Source organism: Pelodiscus sinensis, chromosome 5, assembly GCF_049634645.1.
Source record: "Pelodiscus sinensis isolate JC-2024 chromosome 5, ASM4963464v1, whole genome shotgun sequence".
NCBI classification, from domain to species: domain Eukaryota; kingdom Metazoa; phylum Chordata; order Testudines; family Trionychidae; genus Pelodiscus; species Pelodiscus sinensis.
In genome coordinates, this window is record NC_134715.1 from 133,318,166 (window position 1) to 133,336,292 (window position 18,127).

At 51.0% G+C, this 18,127-nt stretch overlaps 1 protein-coding gene across 6 annotated transcripts in view; it reads right to left on the reverse strand.

Annotated features, from left to right (window-relative positions):
- The window catches only part of ZNF638 (zinc finger protein 638), an 82,262-nt gene extending 74,961 nt beyond the window's left edge, over positions 1-7,301 (reverse strand). For 3 of the 6 annotated variants that reach the window (XM_075931067.1, XM_075931064.1, XM_075931066.1), the window contains exon 1: positions 6,951-7,301. The gene's annotated coding sequence lies outside the window, so the exon portion shown is untranslated. The remainder of the gene's footprint in view (positions 1-6,950) is intronic. The other 3 variants (XM_075931065.1, XM_075931068.1, XM_075931063.1) reach the window with 1 other exon arrangement.
- Between the last annotated feature and the right edge of the window lie 10,826 nt (positions 7,302-18,127).

Sequence of the window (18,127 nt, forward strand, 5' to 3'; positions counted from 1 at the left end):
AGAGAGGGATGTTGGGAAAAGGAATCTGTAATTCCACTGACTGTTAAAGTGCATGAGAATTAGAAGGAGATAAGAAATCTGGTTTCACTGTCAAAGCTTAATAAAAGGCAGCAAAAATTTTCACTTTAATAATTAGGGATGAGCCCTCGCTCATCAGTTAACCCTCACGGTTACATACGCAAATACCCCCACGCTGCTGCTTCTGTAACTGAAGCAGCAGCAGAGGGGGTGAGGGGAAGGCGGGAGCCAGTACAAGCGGGGAGCCAGCTCCTATGGAGCTGCATGCCTCCCTCCCGTGCTGCTGCCTCCCACAGAAACAGCGGTGTGGGGGGGAGCCAGTGCTCATGGGAAATCGCCTGCCCTCCTCTCCCCAGGCTGCTGCACAGAGGCAGCAGCGCTGGGAGGGTGGGGAAGAAGTGGTGCTTGGGGATCTTTCCCCCCTCCACATGTAAACATGTAACTGAAATTTTCAGCAGTTACATATTTACAAAAATAAACACATTTTAATATCACTATTAATAACATAACGCAGTGGTCACCAACCAGTCGATCCCGGTAGCTCTTGGTGCCTCTGACAGGGGATCCTGACTGGTTTAGCCAGGGAGCTATCAAGTGCTGGCACTTCAGTTGCCCCTCTCCCCCCCCTTATTGTCATGCTGCTCCTGCCCTTTGCCTTGGAGCTGCTGCCCAGGAGCCTCCTGCTTGCTGTGCAGTGCAGTGTGTGGAAGGGAGAAAAGGCATGGTTTTGATGTCAGGGTGTCCTCCCCTCCCCATACTCCTGTACCCTATTTCCACACAGAGAGAAGGGGGATGGAGAGAGCTTGGCAATGCAAATGTCTGTCACTCTCACACACTCTGTGTCTCTCTCTCATTCTCACAAACAGACACTGTCCTTCCCTCTCCTCTCCTGACCCAACACATACGTGGGGGGTGGTTGTTACTTCTGTTACTGCTTGCAAAGTGTGTTAGGTTTGGTTTTTGACTGGTCTGTGCATTTCATAATTTTCATTTCTCTCATGCTTAAATATAATTCTTTGAGGAGTGAGTTCTAAAATGCCTAACCCATTGCGGCTATAGTCATTATCTCTATGGTAACTGCTGCTCCTGCATGTAGTTGCATGTCCCTGCACCCCTTGAGAAAGGCAGAGCCGGGGGTCTCCACATGCTGTCCTTGCCTGCAGATACCACTCCTGCAGCTCCCACTGGTCAGTAATGGGGAACTGTGGCCAGTAGAAATTGTGGGCTCAGTGCCTGTAGATGAGGGGCAGCACATGATGCCATGGAGCCATTGCTGTACATGCCAGCTGCTTTCAGGAGTGGTGCAGGGTCAGGGCAGGAGTAAGCCTGTCTTAACCCCACTACTCCACCAGCCGGAAGCCATCTGAGTTAAAACAGTGCCCAGCCAGATCCTGCTTCCTGAACCCCTGTTCCAGTCCTAAATCTCCTCCTGCACCCAACCTCTTGCCTCAGACATGAGTCTCCGAATCCAAACTCCTTCCCAGAGCTTGAATCCTGAAACCCTTACTGCCCTGGACTAAGCCTGGAGCCCCTCCCACATGCCAAACCCCTTGGACCAAGACCAGAGCCTGCACCCAAACCCCCTACCACAGCCTGGTGAAAGTTAGTGAGGGTGGGGAGGAAAGAGGATGGAGTGAGCAGGGTGAGGCCTCAGAGACAAGACAGAGCAGGTGCAGGGCCTCAAAGAAGGGACAAGAAGGAAGTGGGGCAAGGGTATTTGAGGTTGAGGTAGATCTTACATTGCACTTAAATTGAAAAAGCGATCTTGTGGTTAAAAAGGTTGGAGACCACTGACGTAAGGCAACAGTGACAAAAGATTTAGGACAGGGTGGGCAATAATTTTTGCAGGGGGAGGCACTTTACAAATGTTGATAGGCAGTTGCGGGCCAGTTTGCCCTGCCTTGGGTGGGCAAGGGCAGTGCCCTTTAGGCATTGCGCCCCGCTGGAGAGGGAAAGGAGCCGCCAGCCGCTTTGAACAGCAAATGACTTTGCACACTCCCCTGCCCCCAGGTCTTGATTGGTCTGGGGATGGAGGAGCGGCAAGGCGGGCTATGGGCCAAATCAAACAGCTTGGCAGGCCAGATCTTGCCCACCCCAATCTAGGAAAAACATATTAATAAAATGGGTCATGGGACAATGAACATAAAGTTTGCACTAGTTGTACTATACTATTAACTTTGCTTTATATTTACCTCATGAGCACAGGAAATCAAGATCCAAGAAGAAGTGAAACTACACCAAAACCCAGCCATCTTCAGAAATAATTAGTCTGCTGGCTGAACTTTATGTTCAGTGGTAGGTAGCACTTTAGTCTGAGACAACCAACTCTCCATAGCTAAACTGGATTCTCTCTCTCTCTCTCAATAAAAAACAATCGTGTGTTAAGTACTGAGCCCTGCTGTACCTATGTCAGGCAGATCTTATCACTTAAGTAATAATCCTGAGTTTGGCATAAATCAGTCTGCTGCAACTGAAATGACTGTCAAATTCAAAATTATACAGATGCTATCTAAGTACTATTTGACACCCCACAAATCAAATCAGAAAAGATGGGTCAGAAGCAGGCAAGGAATCCTTATATAACTTTGTGCTTATGAAACAATTTGTTATGAAAAAAATTAAAGGCAAATGGAATTAAGTTTGACATAGTTAGAATGTTCCTGCCAGCTATCCCCTCTTTCAATATGCAAAGCCTGGAAACACTGGAAGATAAAATTGTGTAGATGACTAAGTAAAGGACTAGGGATAAGGAAACAGTTCTAAATTCCAGCTAGTAATTTAACTTGAGTCTGTTTTTCCATTAGATAAAATGGATAAAACATTTTACCTTTAATAAAGTAGCTAACTGTGAGAACTAATTATGTAACAGCAGGGGGCTGCACCCTGTGCTTGCTACATTCGCCAATCACCTGTCTCTGGCTGTGAAAAAGGCCAGAGAGCCTGTTAATCATGCACTGATTTATATAGAAAACTGACCGAAACTGTGTAGAAAAACACTGTTAGTTAGTCTATTGCTCACATACTACATGTTATAGACGGAGCTACAGACAGAGCTCAGTTTTGCAATTGGTTCTGGTTGAAGCGCAAGTAAGCAAGATGCTGAGATTCCACTTTCAAGTAGGCTGATGACATTCTGTCACACATCAGGGAAAAAAACCGTTTTTATATATATATATATCTTTGGGTATTGAATATATTTCATTTAAGTGCTAATTATTAATGATTACATCACAGATGGCCCACATTTTTCCTGTATCCCAGGGAAGGAACTCAGTGATAAAATTAATCTAATGAGTTCCCAAGGAAACAAAACAACACGAGGACACGTATTTCAGAAAACTTGAATTCAGTGATTGCACCCTAGTAGCATATTCAATGCTCAAAATTAAATCTAGTCAAATAGGTCACATAAGCAATATGCCTGATATTGAACAGAGCACATGCACTCAGTACTCCAAATTCCCAACTGCCATCAGATAATGTGAAGTTAAACATTCTCATGTCTCATATTTAATATTAAAATAGTGTTCAACAAAAAGTATCCCTCACCAGTTGAGAAAGCATTTTAAGAAAGCAGAGTAAATTAAATTTCTGAAATATGAGTAATTTCATACCATGTAACATACAACTCATTTGAAAACTTTTGAAAAAGTTGTGCCCCAACTGCTGTTTAAGTTAAACTCAAGAAGTTGTTCTAGGGCTGTGCATTAACACAAAGCAATTAGCAAACATGCAGGACAATGTAGCACTTTAAAGACTAACAAGATGGTTTATTAGATGATGAGCTTTCGTGGGCCAGACCCACTTCCTCAGATCAAATAGTGGAAGAAAGTAGTCACAACCATATATACTAAAGGATACAATTAAAAAAATGAACAAATATGAAAACAGTACTGAAAATGGATAAAAAGCTTTACTGTATCCTTAAACAAATTTTATTAGTAGTATATAATTCTATTCACTTTTTAAAGCCTTTATTTCCCCTCTGCTGATATTAAGAAAGGCCCCAATCATGCTAATTGTTCCATATGGTCAGACATGTAAATATGCAGCACCCCACTGACGTTCATAGGTCGGTGCATACATGCAAAGAACTGTCCACATAGAACAACATGCAATATCACGGCCTAAATAAACTGGACTCAACACTTGCTTCCCATTTTAAACCTCATCCTTTTCATTACTTTTAAAAAAGGAAACATTTGGCAGATAAAGTTTTAAATTTGCTGGCACAGAGTGATAAAGATTAAGTATTAATCAAATTTCAATTCCCCATAAACCTGAGATGGCCACAAAAACTTCAGTAATCTTGACCTTTTCATTTGCACAAGAGCTCTGAACTTCACAGTCTTTTAAGAGATGACAGCCCTTTGAAAGAAATACTGAACACAAAACTAAGTTAAGTGACTGTAGGCTGCCATCAAGATGGAAACTAACAGGAAAAAGAGGAAGCCAGCAGTGTTTTATCCATTCACTATCCCCCTAAAACAGTAGTCCATAAACTTTTTCTGATGCACCCTTTCCCTCCTCAATGATGGAATCTTCCTGCACCACCTTGGGAGCCAGGAATAGCAGAGAGGGCTAGGAGCTAAGGCCAGGAGCAGAGGAGAGGGCCGGGTGGCGCTCTCTCCCTGCCCCCAGTGAGGTTGGCCTAGGCCCTGTCATGCGCTCCCCGATCATTCCTCCGCACCTCTCATCATCTGAAAACCAATGCCAAGGAAACAAATTCTGCCTCCAACCCTTCAACCAATACAAGACTGTTCCTAGTTAGCTCTCGCAGACACATTTTTTAAATAAGGAAATATGAATAAACAGATTGGCTATGTCTACACTGGCAGCTTCTTGCGCAAGAACGTCTTGTGCAAAGGTTCTTGTGCAAGAACACGTCCACACTGCCATGTGTGAGAGGTGCTTTTCTATTTGGCATCCAGGAGGTGGGCGGGCATTAGCCCGCCCACATCTAAAAGACCACCCCCCAGTGAGAGGTGCTTTTGCGCAAGAGCATCCATGGCAGTGCAGATGCTCTCTTGAGCAAGAAAACCCTGCCGCGCATCCACACTGCCCACTTGCGCAAGAGAGCTTCCACCTGTTAGAAAAGAGCATAGCTCTTGTGCAAGAAGCCCTGTCCTACCACGCTTTACTGTAAATCTTCTTACGCAAGAGCGGGTGGGCAGTGTGGGTGCTCTGCAGAAGAACGGCAGTTCTTTTGCAATAACCCACCAGTGTAGACATAGCCAGGGCTCGACAAACCACTGAATCTACTTGCCCACGGCGAGTAGATTTCAGCCGGTCGCTCCGTGCGCCCCATTCACCGGCACTTCGCGCATGCGCAGTGCCAGTTTGGCGCATGCGCGGTGCAGGGCTGGCGAGTAGCTCTCGCCGGGATTTGTCAAGCCCTGGACATAGCCATTGAGTATCTATGTGCAGGGTACAAAACAAATTGATTAAAACATTTTTGCATTCAAGATGGGTTCATTATCCAAATTAATTGTTAGTGTGCTGAACGGATTGCTTATTTATGATCACCATGTCCCTTAAGATATATAGAACAAGTGCTTCTCTCATTTTTTGTTCTTAGATTGGAAGAGGAAAATGTGGGACTCTCTGGTCCAGCAACATAAGTGGTCCGTCAGGGATGTTACTGGACCAAAAAGTCCTGGAGCAACATAGGGGCTGGGGAGTCCCAGCTGGGTCAGCCAGCATCTGGGGAGTCCCAGCCCTGGCCAGGGAAACCCCAGCATTAGCGGGACCAGGCAGCAGCCCAGGAACTCTAACTGGGCTGCCTGCAGCCAGGAACCCCAAGAAACCCACAGTGACAGCAAGGCTGATAGAGGCAGGCAGCTGGAATCCCTAGCAGCAGCGGGGTCAGCCCTAGCAGCAAGCAGGGTGGCCGGGCAGCCCCAGGTTGGGGAACCCCCAGAAGCAGCAGAGTGGCAGCACGGGGTGACTCCAGACAGGAACCCTGGAGAACACTCTGCTGCAATGGGACCAGCAGCAGCAAAGTAGTCCCTGCCGGGAATCCCAGAAGACCCTGGGGCAGTGGGCAGGCAGCAAGGTGGGGAGGGACCAGCAGTGGAGAAGGGCAGGGAGCACCAGGGAGAGGAGCCTGAGAGCAGGGCAGCCAGCAGGGGAGGGTGCTGGACCAGGGAGATCCAACCTGTACTTAACTTTCACTGACTTAGTCACCCAACAGATTGAATTAACTGGAAAGAAGAAAATATCCCTGTGTGTCTACAGAAGAGACCAATGTTGCTAACACTGGTTTAGGTCACCAACAACCTGAGCAGCCGAGCCCTGCTCTTCCCTACTCTTTTCCTGTGTTTAAATCAGTGCAGTGAGTTCACAGCAATTGAAGATGGAACACGGCTTATCCATGCCAAAGCTGGCTTTAAATACGCGCACGTTAAACATTTCTGACTTGATTTTTTTTGGTACGTCCCTTCCCCCCCCCCGCCCCCGCCCCCAGCAGACTCACAACCGGGATTTTGCAGCGCTAGTCTAAGGGTGGGAAACCTCAGGCCTGGCACCGCACGCGCTCGGGGAGGTGGGCGGGGCCTCTCTCCTCCCCGGCCCGGCGCGCGGGCGAGGGGCGGGGCTGCGTGTGTCGCTGTTTCCCAGCAGGGCCCGAGCGGGAGGCGAAGCGCGCGCACGTGGGAGAGGCCGGCGGTCACCGCCGCCGCAGCAGGAGCGCGCTCCCGGCCTGCCCCGCGCGCGCCCGCCTCAGCAACAAGGGGGTGGAGCCGTCAGCCCCCCCCCCCCGAGCTCGCCCGGCCGCGAGACGGGCGCGCAGGCCCCGCCCCCGGCCCCGCCCCTTCCCCCATCGCCCCGCGCCGCCATTTTGGGCTCGGCAGCCGCGGCGCCTTCTGCGCCACAGAGCAGCTCGGCGGGCCCCGCCGACGCCGGGCAGCCCCCGCCCCGGGCGGGCGCCTTACCTGCCGGGGAAGCGGCGGAGCCGGGCCGCTCCCGCCTCCGCGACGCTGTGGCGCTCGGCCGCCCGCTTGGATCAGCGCAGCCCCGCTCTGGCGCCTCAGTCGGGCAGGCAATGGCGCCGCGCATGCGCTCAACGGGCCGACCCGAGGGACGCGGCGGGAGTAACTCCCCGGCGGCCCGCCAGGGGGTGATCGCCACGCAGCCGCAGAACAGATCCGCTGACCGTCTGCGCTCTGGGCTACCAAATGCGCTTGCGCGTCGAGTTGACCCGAAGCCTGTCCTGGGCGTGGAACGAAGACTAGCGCAGGCGCAGCAGCTTCCCAAGAGCGCCCCCTCTGAATAACAACAACGGGTGGGGCGCTGGGGCACGCTCACCGCCCTCTGCCCGCGCGTGCGCGCTAAGAGCGGGGGTCCGGGCGCCAACCGTGACGCTTACTGCGCAGGCGCGCCCCAGGGCATGCTGGGAGGACCTGCCCCTTATATAAGGAGTTGGCAGGTGGCACGCAGGTGGCTTAGGGTGGGGTTCCTGCTCAGGGTTAGCTGCCTGGTCCGGCCCCTTATCCCTGTGGTCCCACCCAGAGGCTCCCTGGTGTACTCTGCCTTGTGCTGCCTCTCCTGGGACAGGCCCTTCCTTGCTCTGTGCCTGTCCACCTAGCCCAGCTGCTTGCTCCTTCCTCCAGCCGCCCCCTGTCAGGTGAGAGCCTGGCCTTCCTCCTGGCTTGGGGGCCCAGCTTGTGCACCAGAGGCAGGGGTGCGCTATCCTTCCCAGAGCAGCTTCGCTCATCCGCCCCTGGTGAAGCATAGGCTATGTCTACAGTGGCGGGATCTCGTGCAAGGGTTCTTGTGCAAGAACACGTCCACATGGCCATGTGCTTTTGCACAAGAGCATCCATGGCAGTGTGGGTGCTCTCTTGCACAAGAAATCTCTGATGGCCATTTTAGCCATAGGGCTTTCATGCACAAGAAACCCTTGCCACGTGTCTACACTGCCCTCTTGTGCAAGAGGGCGTATACTTGTTTGAAAAGAGCGTAGCTCCTGCGTAAGAAGCCCTCTCTTCCCATGCTGCACTGTAAATCTTGTGCAAGAGTGGGCGGGCAGTGTGGACGCTCTGTGGAAGAACTGCCATTCTTGCGCAAGGACCCGCCAGTGTAGACATAGCCAGAACGTTTAACCAGTTAACTGATTAAATGGGATTTTACATTCCTATCTTGTACCTGGGAATGTTTCTGGCTCCCCTTGACAATGCCCTACTATTGTAATGATAGCTGCAATCAAAACACCTTTGTGAGAAGGAGAGGTGGAGAGCAGGGTTAGGTACAAAAACATTTAGGTCAAATCCTGCTTAATGGATTAATGTGAATACTTCCCCTGAAGTCAGTGGAAATGTTCACAGACCGAGGAGGACTGGGTTCCATTGGTACTAGGGATGTCAACATGTAGTTGAGTACACAATTAAGCAATAAGCCTGGGCTTATGGGTTAATCATTTAGACTACATGCGCACACACCCTTACTGCCTCTGTACCAGAGAGGGGGGCAGGCAGAAGCTGATACTTGCAGGAAGCTGGCTTTGAAGCCAGCTCCCCGTGCGTATTGGATCACATGAGCTGCTTCATCTCTGCCACCCCGTGGGCTGCTGCCTCTCTATCGGGGATCTGCGGGATGCCAGAGCAGCCCCTGCCCATGGGGAGCTCAGGTACCCTGTGGACAGAGGCTGCTGCCTCTTTCTCAGAGACAGCAGCGCAGGGTGGCAGGCAGGAGCCAGTCTGCACGGGGAGCCAGTTTTTAATACAGAGGCACGGGGTAGCAGTGGGCTCCCTGGGAGTGGGGCTGAGAGCATGTACTGTCTGCTGGCCCTGCCCCTGGGGTCTATCGAATAGTCATGTAACCAATAATATTCTGTGCAGTTACATGACTATTCAATCACTTGCTATCTAACATCCCTAATTTGTACTGGGAAACAAGGTAAGAAGATGCGCCGATTAGGCTGTGCCTATATTCACAGCATAGTGAGAGGTGCCTAAAAAACAGGCCAATAATGGAAAATATCTAGGTATGGGGAGTATGCATTGGAAGAGCAAAGAGGCACAGACAGGGTTTCAACATTTGAGTTTAAAACGACAAAAGGATGCTGCCTTTAAATGGCTTTTTATGTTGTACATTTGCAAGCGGTAACTAACCTAAACATAGTCTCAGTTTAATAAACACCAATGTCAACTATGGTAACAGTGTATGTTTAAATAATAAATGACTGTGTCTAACACTGAATCCCAGCTCCTTAATGTGTGCTTCTAATGGAGCGTCTGAATCCTTTTTTAATGCATCACTTGAGGTTTCCAAATCTGTTCCCATGACTGCTGAGCCTGGACATGCTACATTGTTTCAAAACAAATACAAAATAGGATCTTACAATAAAATTCTATATGCAGTTCAGAAAACCAGCAAAACCAGCTCCGAGAGTTAATCAAAGCACAACCAGACAGATCAATTCTATAGTGTTCTCTCAGACTCAAACTCAGGCCCTGGTAGAAAGCAGCAGGTTTCCAAGGACAGGGCATTTCAGCTGAAGAGGTCCTACCCCTTGTCCCAGAGCAGTTGGCCTCTGGAATTAAAACAACAAAGCCAACTGGACATTGGGATATTGCTGGAGCTTAACAAATAATGAAAAGAGGGCAGATTTTCAGATCACCCCATCCTAGACCGTGTAAAGCTGTATGGATTGTCAACACTGCAGCCCTGTTTGAAAGCTAACATGCAACCAGGGCCTTTGCAATGCAGAACACTATGGCTGTGTCTAGACTGGCAAGTTTTTCCGCAAAATCATCTGCTTTTGCAGAAAAACTTGCCAGCTGTCTACACTGGCCGCTTGAATTTCCGGAAAAGCACGGACGATCTCATGTAAGATCGTTAGTGCTTTTCCGGAAATACTATGCTGCTCCCGTTCGGGCAAAAGTCTTTTTCCAAAAGACTTTTGCGCAAAAGGGCCAGTGTAAACAGCACGGTAGTGTTTTCCGCAAAAAAGCCCCGATCGCGAAAATGGCAATCGGGGCTTTTTTTGCAGAAAACCGCGTCTAGATTGGCCACAGATGCTTTTCCGCAAAAAGTGCTTTTGCGGAAAAGCATCCTGCCAATCTAGACGTGCTTTTCCGAAAATGCTTTTAACGGAAAAGTTTTCCGTTAAAAGCATTTTCGGAAAATCATGCCAGTGTAGACGTAGCCTATGTGGCTGTGTCTAGACTGGCAAGTTTTTCGGCAAAGTCATCTGCTTTTGCAGAAAAACTTGCCAGCTGTCTACATTGGCCGCTTGAATTTCCGCAAAAGCACTGACGATCTCATGTACGATTGTCAGTGCTTTTGCGGAAATACTATGCTGCTCCCGTTCGGGCAAAAGTCTTTTTCCGAAAAACTTTTGTGCAAAAGGGCCAATGTAGACAGCAGATATTTGTTTTGTGCAAAAAATCCCCGATCGCGAAAATGGCGATCGGAGCTTTTTTGTGCAAAAGCGCGTCTAGATTGGCCACGGACACTTTTCCACAAAAAGTGCTTTTGCGGAAAAGCGTCCTGCCAATCTAGATGCTCTTTTCCGAAAATGCTTTTAACAGAAAACTTTTCCGTTAAAAGCATTTCCAGAAAATCATGCCAGTGTAGACGTAGCCTGTATGTTTCATACAATCGGAAGAAGAAATACAGCCTGGGAGAGGCCGTGTGGACGTTTTCTTGTGACAGAGAACATTTTTCCACTGGGTACCCTTCGTTTGTGGCTAGTCGACGCTACAGAGGCTTTGCTGCTATGGTGGTGTATATAGCAGCCGCGGCCCCTCGGGTAGGCAAGCTGCATGCCAACAGGAGTGTCCCGGCCAGCAGTGCCCCCGCCCCCTGACATTAGCTAAGCTCTATGCCATGTTGGTCCCAGGATACAAGGTGGATGAGGTAACATCTTTTATTGGAGCACCTTTTGCTGGTGGGAGACGCGAACTTTTGTGCTTATGAAAGCTAGTCACTCTCACCAGCAGAAGTTGGTCTAATATTAAGAGATGACCTCACTCACCTTGTGGCTACGTCTACACTGGCCCCTTTTCCGAAAGGGGCATGCTAATTTTCAACTTCAGAATAGGGAAATCCGCGGGGGATTTAAATATCCCCCGCGGGATTTAAATAAACATGTCCGCCGCTTTTTTCCGGCTTGGGGAAAAGCCGGAAAAAAGCGTCTAGACTGGCCCGATCCTCCAGAATAAAGCCCTATTCCGGAGGATCTCTTATTCCTACTTTGAAGTAGGAATCTCTTATTCCACAGGACCTCGTCCACGATCTCCGCACTAGGCACTGGAAAGTGGCCAGCTAGGGCAGGAGAGCTGCCAGCCTGGCCACCCAGGAGCAGGTGTGCATGAAAATCAAGGGGGTCCACTGAGGCCCCCGACCCTGAGCCCTGAGCTTACAATGGCCGTCCTGGGTCAGACCAAAGGTCCATCTAGCCCAGTAGCCTGTCTGCCGACAGCGGCCAACCCTAGGGACCCTGGAGGGAATGGACCGAAGACAGTGACCAAGCCATTTGTCTCGTGCCATCCCTCTCCAGCCTTCCACAAACCTTGGGCAGGTACACCACTCCTACCCCCTGGCTAATACCACTCCATGGACCCAAGCTCCATGACTTGATCTCACTTCCCTTTAAACTCTGTTCTAGTTCTAGCCTTCACAGCCTCCTGCAGCAAGGAGTTCCACAGGTTGACTCTTTGCTTTGTGAAGAAGAACTTTCTGTTACTAGTTTGAAGCCTGCTACCCATTCCTTTCCTTTGGTGTCCTCTAGTCCTTCTTTATGGGAACTAATGAAGAACTTTTCTGTATGCACCCTCTCCATCCAACTCCTGCTTTTAGAGACCTCTATCCTGTCCCCCCTCCGTCTCCTCTTTTCTAAGCTGAAAAGTCCCAGTCTCTTTAGCCTCTCTTCATATAGGACCTGTTCCCAACCCCTGATCATTGTAGTTGCCCTCCCCTCTCCCACCCTCTCTCTTCCCCTCTCCCACCTCCTTTTCCCAGTCTCCCCCAGTTTTGTTCAATAAAGACAGATTCCATTTTTGAACACAATTGTCCTTTATTTTGTACATCAAGAAAAGGGGCTAGGGAAGGGTAAGTGGAAGGAGGTGAGGAAGGAATGGGGTACGAGCCCCCGATGGGGAGGACTGGGCTGGCTCTGCGGGCTTCTGGGGGTGGAAGCTCTCCTGCAGCCCCCCAATTGCCCCCTCTCCCCAGATGGCAGCCTGCGGCAAGTGCAGCCAGGCTGATGGCCGAGTGGTGTGATGTGCCCAGTGTGGGTACTCCGGGCACTCCAAGCCAGGACTGCTTTGCAAGCGGGGCACCCCTGAGAACTGTCTGTCCGGGGTGGGGGTCGGGACCCTTTAAGTTTTTAGTTCTAGACGCGTTAGTTCGAATTAGCTTAGTTAGTTCGAATTAGCGCTGTAGTGTAGACATACCCAGAGAGATTTAAAAACTTGGACTTTTCAGCTTAGAAAAGAGGAGACTAAGGGGGTTATGACAGATGTCTATAAAATCATGACTGGTGTGGGATAAGTGACTAAGGGAAAATTATTTACATATTGCCACAATATAAGAACTAGGGGTCACCAAATGAAATTAATAGACAGCAGGTTTAAAACAAACAAAAGTTTTTCTTCACTCAGCGCACAGTCAACTTGTGGAACTCCTTGCCAGAGGATGTTGAGAAGGCTAGAACTTTAACATGGTTCAAAAAAGAGCTAGAGAGATTCATGGAGGTTAGGTCCATCAATCCCTGCCCCGCAGTTTTGGGCATTTTCCATTTGGCTGTAAAAACATGATCCATTTCAGCTTATTGCCAGCTATTTCGGGAACAGCAGCAGGACCTGAATGGCTGAGTCACCTCAATAATAGGGTTGCCAATAGTCCCTTATTACAAGTCCCTTATTTCTTCCTTTCTGTACAAGGCCAGGAGTTGCTAAGTGCTCAGCAAGTCATACCCCAGGTGAACATAGGTGAGTATTAGTAAAAATTATAATGAATTACAATGAATAATTATAAGGAACGAAGTATTAGTAATAACTATAATGAAGAGAAAAGAATAATAAAGAGCAGAACAAAAGGAGAGGTGTAGTGATGAGGGTAAGAAAACAGTCCTTTCCTATTTGAAATATGTTGGCAACCCTCATTAACAACGAGGGAGCAGGGCTCCTGCAAACGCAGCAGTCATACATGCAGCCACACTGGCGCAAGACCTGTGGCCCCCGTCAGCTGACTCGGCACACAGGACGGGGGCGGCGGGAGTAAACCTTGCTGTGCCATCCTTCCACCCTGGCTCCCAGTGCTCAGCTGGCTCCAGACCCAGCCTGCATATCTACAGAGCCACTCTGCAGCCCCGCAGCCCCAGCCACGTCAGCTATTTAACTGCTGTGTTTCCATGGGGGCTTTTATGGAAGGCCTCTGTGCCAAAGGACCCTCTGTTCTGCAAACAGGGCCTGAGAGCTTCCTCCCAGCAGATGGTGCCTGTGAGCCTGGAAAAGCACAAGGCGTATTTAACCCTGGAACAGGGCTCTGTGGGAACAGTCCGGCCCTTGTGTCTCTAGCGGTGACGAATGGAGGAGCAAGCCCAAATCATTCTGATTTCTCCCCAGTGTGATGCTCTGTGAGAGCAACAGCCCTCCCTGGCACTGCCCCGCTGTGGCTCTGCTGGCCCTTGCCCCCAGGATAGCACCCCCAGCCTGAGAAAGCATGACTCCGGCCTTCCTGGGACTCAGAGCTCCCGAGAGCTGGCAGGTGGCATGACTCCAGCCTTCCTGGGACTCAGAGCTCCCGAGAGCTGGCAGGTGGCATGACTCCGGCCTTCCTGGGACTCAGAGCTCCCGAGAGCTGGCAGGTGGCATGACTCCGGCCTTCCTGGGACTCAGAGCTCCCGAGAGCTGGCAGGTGGCATGACTCCGGCCTTCCTGGGACTCAGAGCTCCCGAGAGCTGGCAGGTGGCATGACTCCGGCCTTCCTGGGTCTCAGAGCTCCCGAGAGCTGGCAGGTGGCAGGGCTCCAGCCTTCCTGGGACTCAGAGCTCCCGAGAGCTGGCAGGTGACATGACTCCGGCCTTCCTGGGACTCAGAGCTCCCGAGAGCTGGCAGGTGGCATGACTCCGGCCTTCCTGGGTCTCAGAGCTCCCGAGAGCTGGCAGGTGGCATGACTCCGGCCTTCCTGGGACTCAGAGCTCCCGAGAGCTGGCAGGTGGCATGACTCCGGCCTTCCTGGGACTCAGAGCTCCCGAGAGCTGGCAGGTGGCATGACTCCGGCCTTCCTGGGACTCAGAGCTCCCGAGAGCTGGCAGGTGGCATGACTCCGGCCTTCCTGGGACTCAGAGCTCCCGAGAGCTGGCAGGTGACATGACTCCGGCCTTCCTGGGACTCAGAGCTCCCGAGAGCTGGCAGGTGGCAGGGCTCCAGCCTTCCCCGGAGCTCCAGAGAGACAGCGGAGAGCTGGGAGACGCAGCCCCAGACTCTCTGGGCCATGCCTGCTGGACAGACACCTAAGTGCCCTCACCTGGCAGCTGAGACACTCCAGCGCTGTGCAGCCAGAGTGGCCCCAGCCCCGGGAGGATAAGCACTGCACCCCTTTTCCCCCCAGCCTCTGGCACCAGTACTGCCCATGGTGAACGCTTCCGCTAAGGGATGCTGTGAACGGCACATGCACAAACCGCTGCATCACGAGGGGACTTGCCATGCGCTCTCTGGATTAGCGGTGCCGCATCTCCCCGTGTTCTCTCTCCTCACTTGTTCTGGGCAGGGAACAAACACTCCCCGTGCTCAAGCCTAAAATCCCCTTCGCAGCTGCCTGGCTGGTGAGTCCTGCTCAGTGCCCAGGGCGTGACTGGTGGCCTGATGTGAGGATGGGAAGGAATTTTCTGCCAGGTCAGACTGGCGCTCGGAGACCTTGTGGGCGTGGTGGATGATGCCTTCCTTTGCAGCATGCAGTGTAGCTGGCCGGCTGGGCACGCCTCCCCGAACCAATCCCTGCTTCTGCAGGAGCTTCAGGCATTGCTGGCTCTCTGGCCCCCCAGCTGTGGCTCACGGGGTATTCTCGAGAGAAACCAAACGCTTTAGTCTAACAAAAGTCGGTTGGGTTAATAGGGGGTATCTGCATGACATTTAGCAGCCTGTGCTACGGAGGAGGCCAAGCTGCTCGATGACCTAATGCAGGTTTCTCAATCGGTGGGTCGGGACCCAGAATTGAGTCCCCAGAATGTGTCAAAGGGTCCCGTGGCAGCTCCTATCTCAGGAGGCTGGCTGGGTTCCCCTCCCTGCTCCGGGCACTGCAACCTCAGGGCTCAGCGCCACTCAGGTCTGGCCCAGGTCTCATGAGGACGGAAGCCCAAGTAGGCCAAATGTGAGTGAGTGGCATGCAGCCCCAGGAGCCGGCTCACAGCTCCACTCACCCAAATTTGGTCCAGTCATGGGAGCAGGGCTAAACCGCACACCACTGCATCGCAGACCTTGTAACACGCAGAGCCGGGGCAGGCTCTGACCAAAACCACTCCACAGCCTCCATCCCGAGACTGTTCACTGCTTCACAGCTGGGTTCATTGGCTTATTTACAGCCCTCGCTGCAGAGTGGAATGACATTTTCACCTGTCTCAACGTCTTGCTTTATTGAAGGATAAAGAACGTCAATTTCTCTCCCTCTTCTTAAGCCTCTGCAGGCTGCTGTGCTGGTGTGTGGGCACATGGGCATGTGGACGGGTTACTCAGCAGCCCCTGCAAGAGCCTCAGGCCCTCTGCAAAGCCGCCAGCAGTCACAGAGAGGCGGGGAGAGAGGGAAGACAGGAAGCCCTGGGGAGCGCGGGACGCCTGCGGGGCTGGAATTGCCCTTCGGAATGTCCAGTCCCAGCAGATTTAAAAGTCACTGCAACTCTAACGCCGCGGACGTGGCTAAAGAGAGACAAGAAGGGTATTGATTCTCCTGCTTACACTGACAGAACTCTTGTTCTGGGAAGCTACTACAGATTTACACCAGAGTAAGAAGAGAATCGCACCCCAAACTCCGGTCATCTGAAGAAGTGGGCTGTGTCCAGGAGAGCTCACGATCCCATCTCCATGTTCTGTTAGTCTAGAAAGTGCTACCCGACCATTGGTTGTATTTGAAGTTTATCCTACATTTAAGTGGGGCTTACAGAAACCCAACCACCGTGGTCACCAACCCGTCGATCACGATCGACTGGTCAATCGGGAGGGCTCGACCAGTCAATCGCAAGGCATTCGGGGCCCCCAATTCCCCCAACTCCAAGAAGCCCCGCACTGCCTGCTCCCCTCCTTCAGGTCTGTGGCACGCCAGGGACTTGCTGCACGGGGGGAGGAGGTAGGAGTCCTGGGGGAAGACGTGTACTGGGGCTTCCCTCCTCTGCGGGGGGAGGGAGGAGTCCCGGTGGGAGGCAGGCAACGAGGCTTCCTTCCTCTGTGGGAGGGGGAGTTGGCCCCGAGGGGGCGTGAGCGTGGGCTTCCCTGCTCCATGGGAGGGGGGAGTTGGGCCCGGAGGAGGCATGCGACAGGGCTTCCCTCCTCTGCAGGAGGGTGGGAATCCTGGGAAGAGGCTGGTGCAGGGGACTGTCTGCCCCCACGGGCCCCCTGCCCCCAAACTCTGTCCCCTGGCCTCCCGGCACCCTGTTCCCTGTCCCCTGCCCCCACCTGCAGGACCCTGCCACCACTTGCACCCTGTCCCCTGCCCCAGCACTCACTAGCACGCTTCCCCAATACCATGTCCCCTGCTCCCACCAGCACAGTTGTGGCCACATTAGTGAGGCTGGGGGGGGGGGGGGGGTGGAGGAGGTTTTTTTTTTTTTTTTGCATCTCACTTGTGTGGCCCCAACTGACTTTTCTGTGGGTCAGGTACCCCTGACTCAAAGCAGAGGCGTGTTACAATTGTTCTGACTGGTCCAGGTCCTGAGAGAGCCAGACAGATCTCCTCAAACTACTGACAATTCACGCGGATGTCAGGCCCTGCGTGGTGGGTCAAGCTGCTGCTTGAGAAGGCGAGCTCCCCAGCCTGTTACCCCACCCCTCCTCTATCCCTGCTCCGCCCCCATTCTTCCTGGGCCCCTCCTTGTCCCAATGTCTCCTCTCCCCCCTACCTGCTCACCCCCTTCCAGCCAAGTCCCTGACCCCAAATGTAGCAAATGACGTGATAAAACCCATTCTTTTACCATTTCTTTCTAAAAAATGGAGCATATTTTCCACACTGTGAAGACTGGACATGCAACAGGTACACCCTAAACTTGGGAATAACAAATATAAGTCACAGGTTTTTTGATACATCCTGAAGTTTGTCTGTGATTTATTTGCAAAAACTTTGTCGTAAGGGCAAGTCAGCCGTCCTGCTGAATACAACATAAAATCATCTGGAATACATGCTGCTACTCTTTGCTGTTTTACATTTCCTTAATCAGAATTTCTAAGCTGATTTTATATTTTAAATGTACTCTTAAGCTTCATAAACTAATCATTCCAGATTACCACATATTTAACACACTGAAACAAAGACATTACTTTAAATTAATCCATCAGAGCAATGTAGTGTCTTCACAACAAAGTTCATTGCTTTTAGAAAAAGGGATGGCTAATTTATTTTGTGTGATCTCCATGACAACAGACATATGTATGAAATTTCCCCTATGCTTATGTTAAAAAATACACTTGCAAAGATGTTAGGCATCCCAAAAGATTTATCATCTTACTAAGGTACTGATTTTGGTGGAGGGATCTCTTAAAATCAGTTCACCAATACAAGTAAAAAAAGGGAAACTAATTTGTTCAGCTATCTGTAAGAAAGGGGGTGTTGTTCTTTTAAGGGCTCTCTTCAACAGCGGGAGAGGTAGAGAGAGAAAGATTACAGCAGGGATGGGCAAGAGACATTGGAAGCAAGTTTTTTGTACTATGGTAATTAAAATTAAAATGATGAGAAGTCCTGTGGCACCTTATGGACTAACAGATTTATTGGAGCATAAGCTTTCGTAGGCAAGACTCACTTCATCAGATGCATGTAGTGGAAATTCCAGAGGCAGGTATAAATATACAGGCATAAGAAAAGAGTTCCAATCCAAGAGTAAGGCTAGAGATAATGAGGTCAATTCAGTCAGGAAGGATGAAGCCCACTTCTAGCAGCTGATCTGGTGTGAACACCAAGA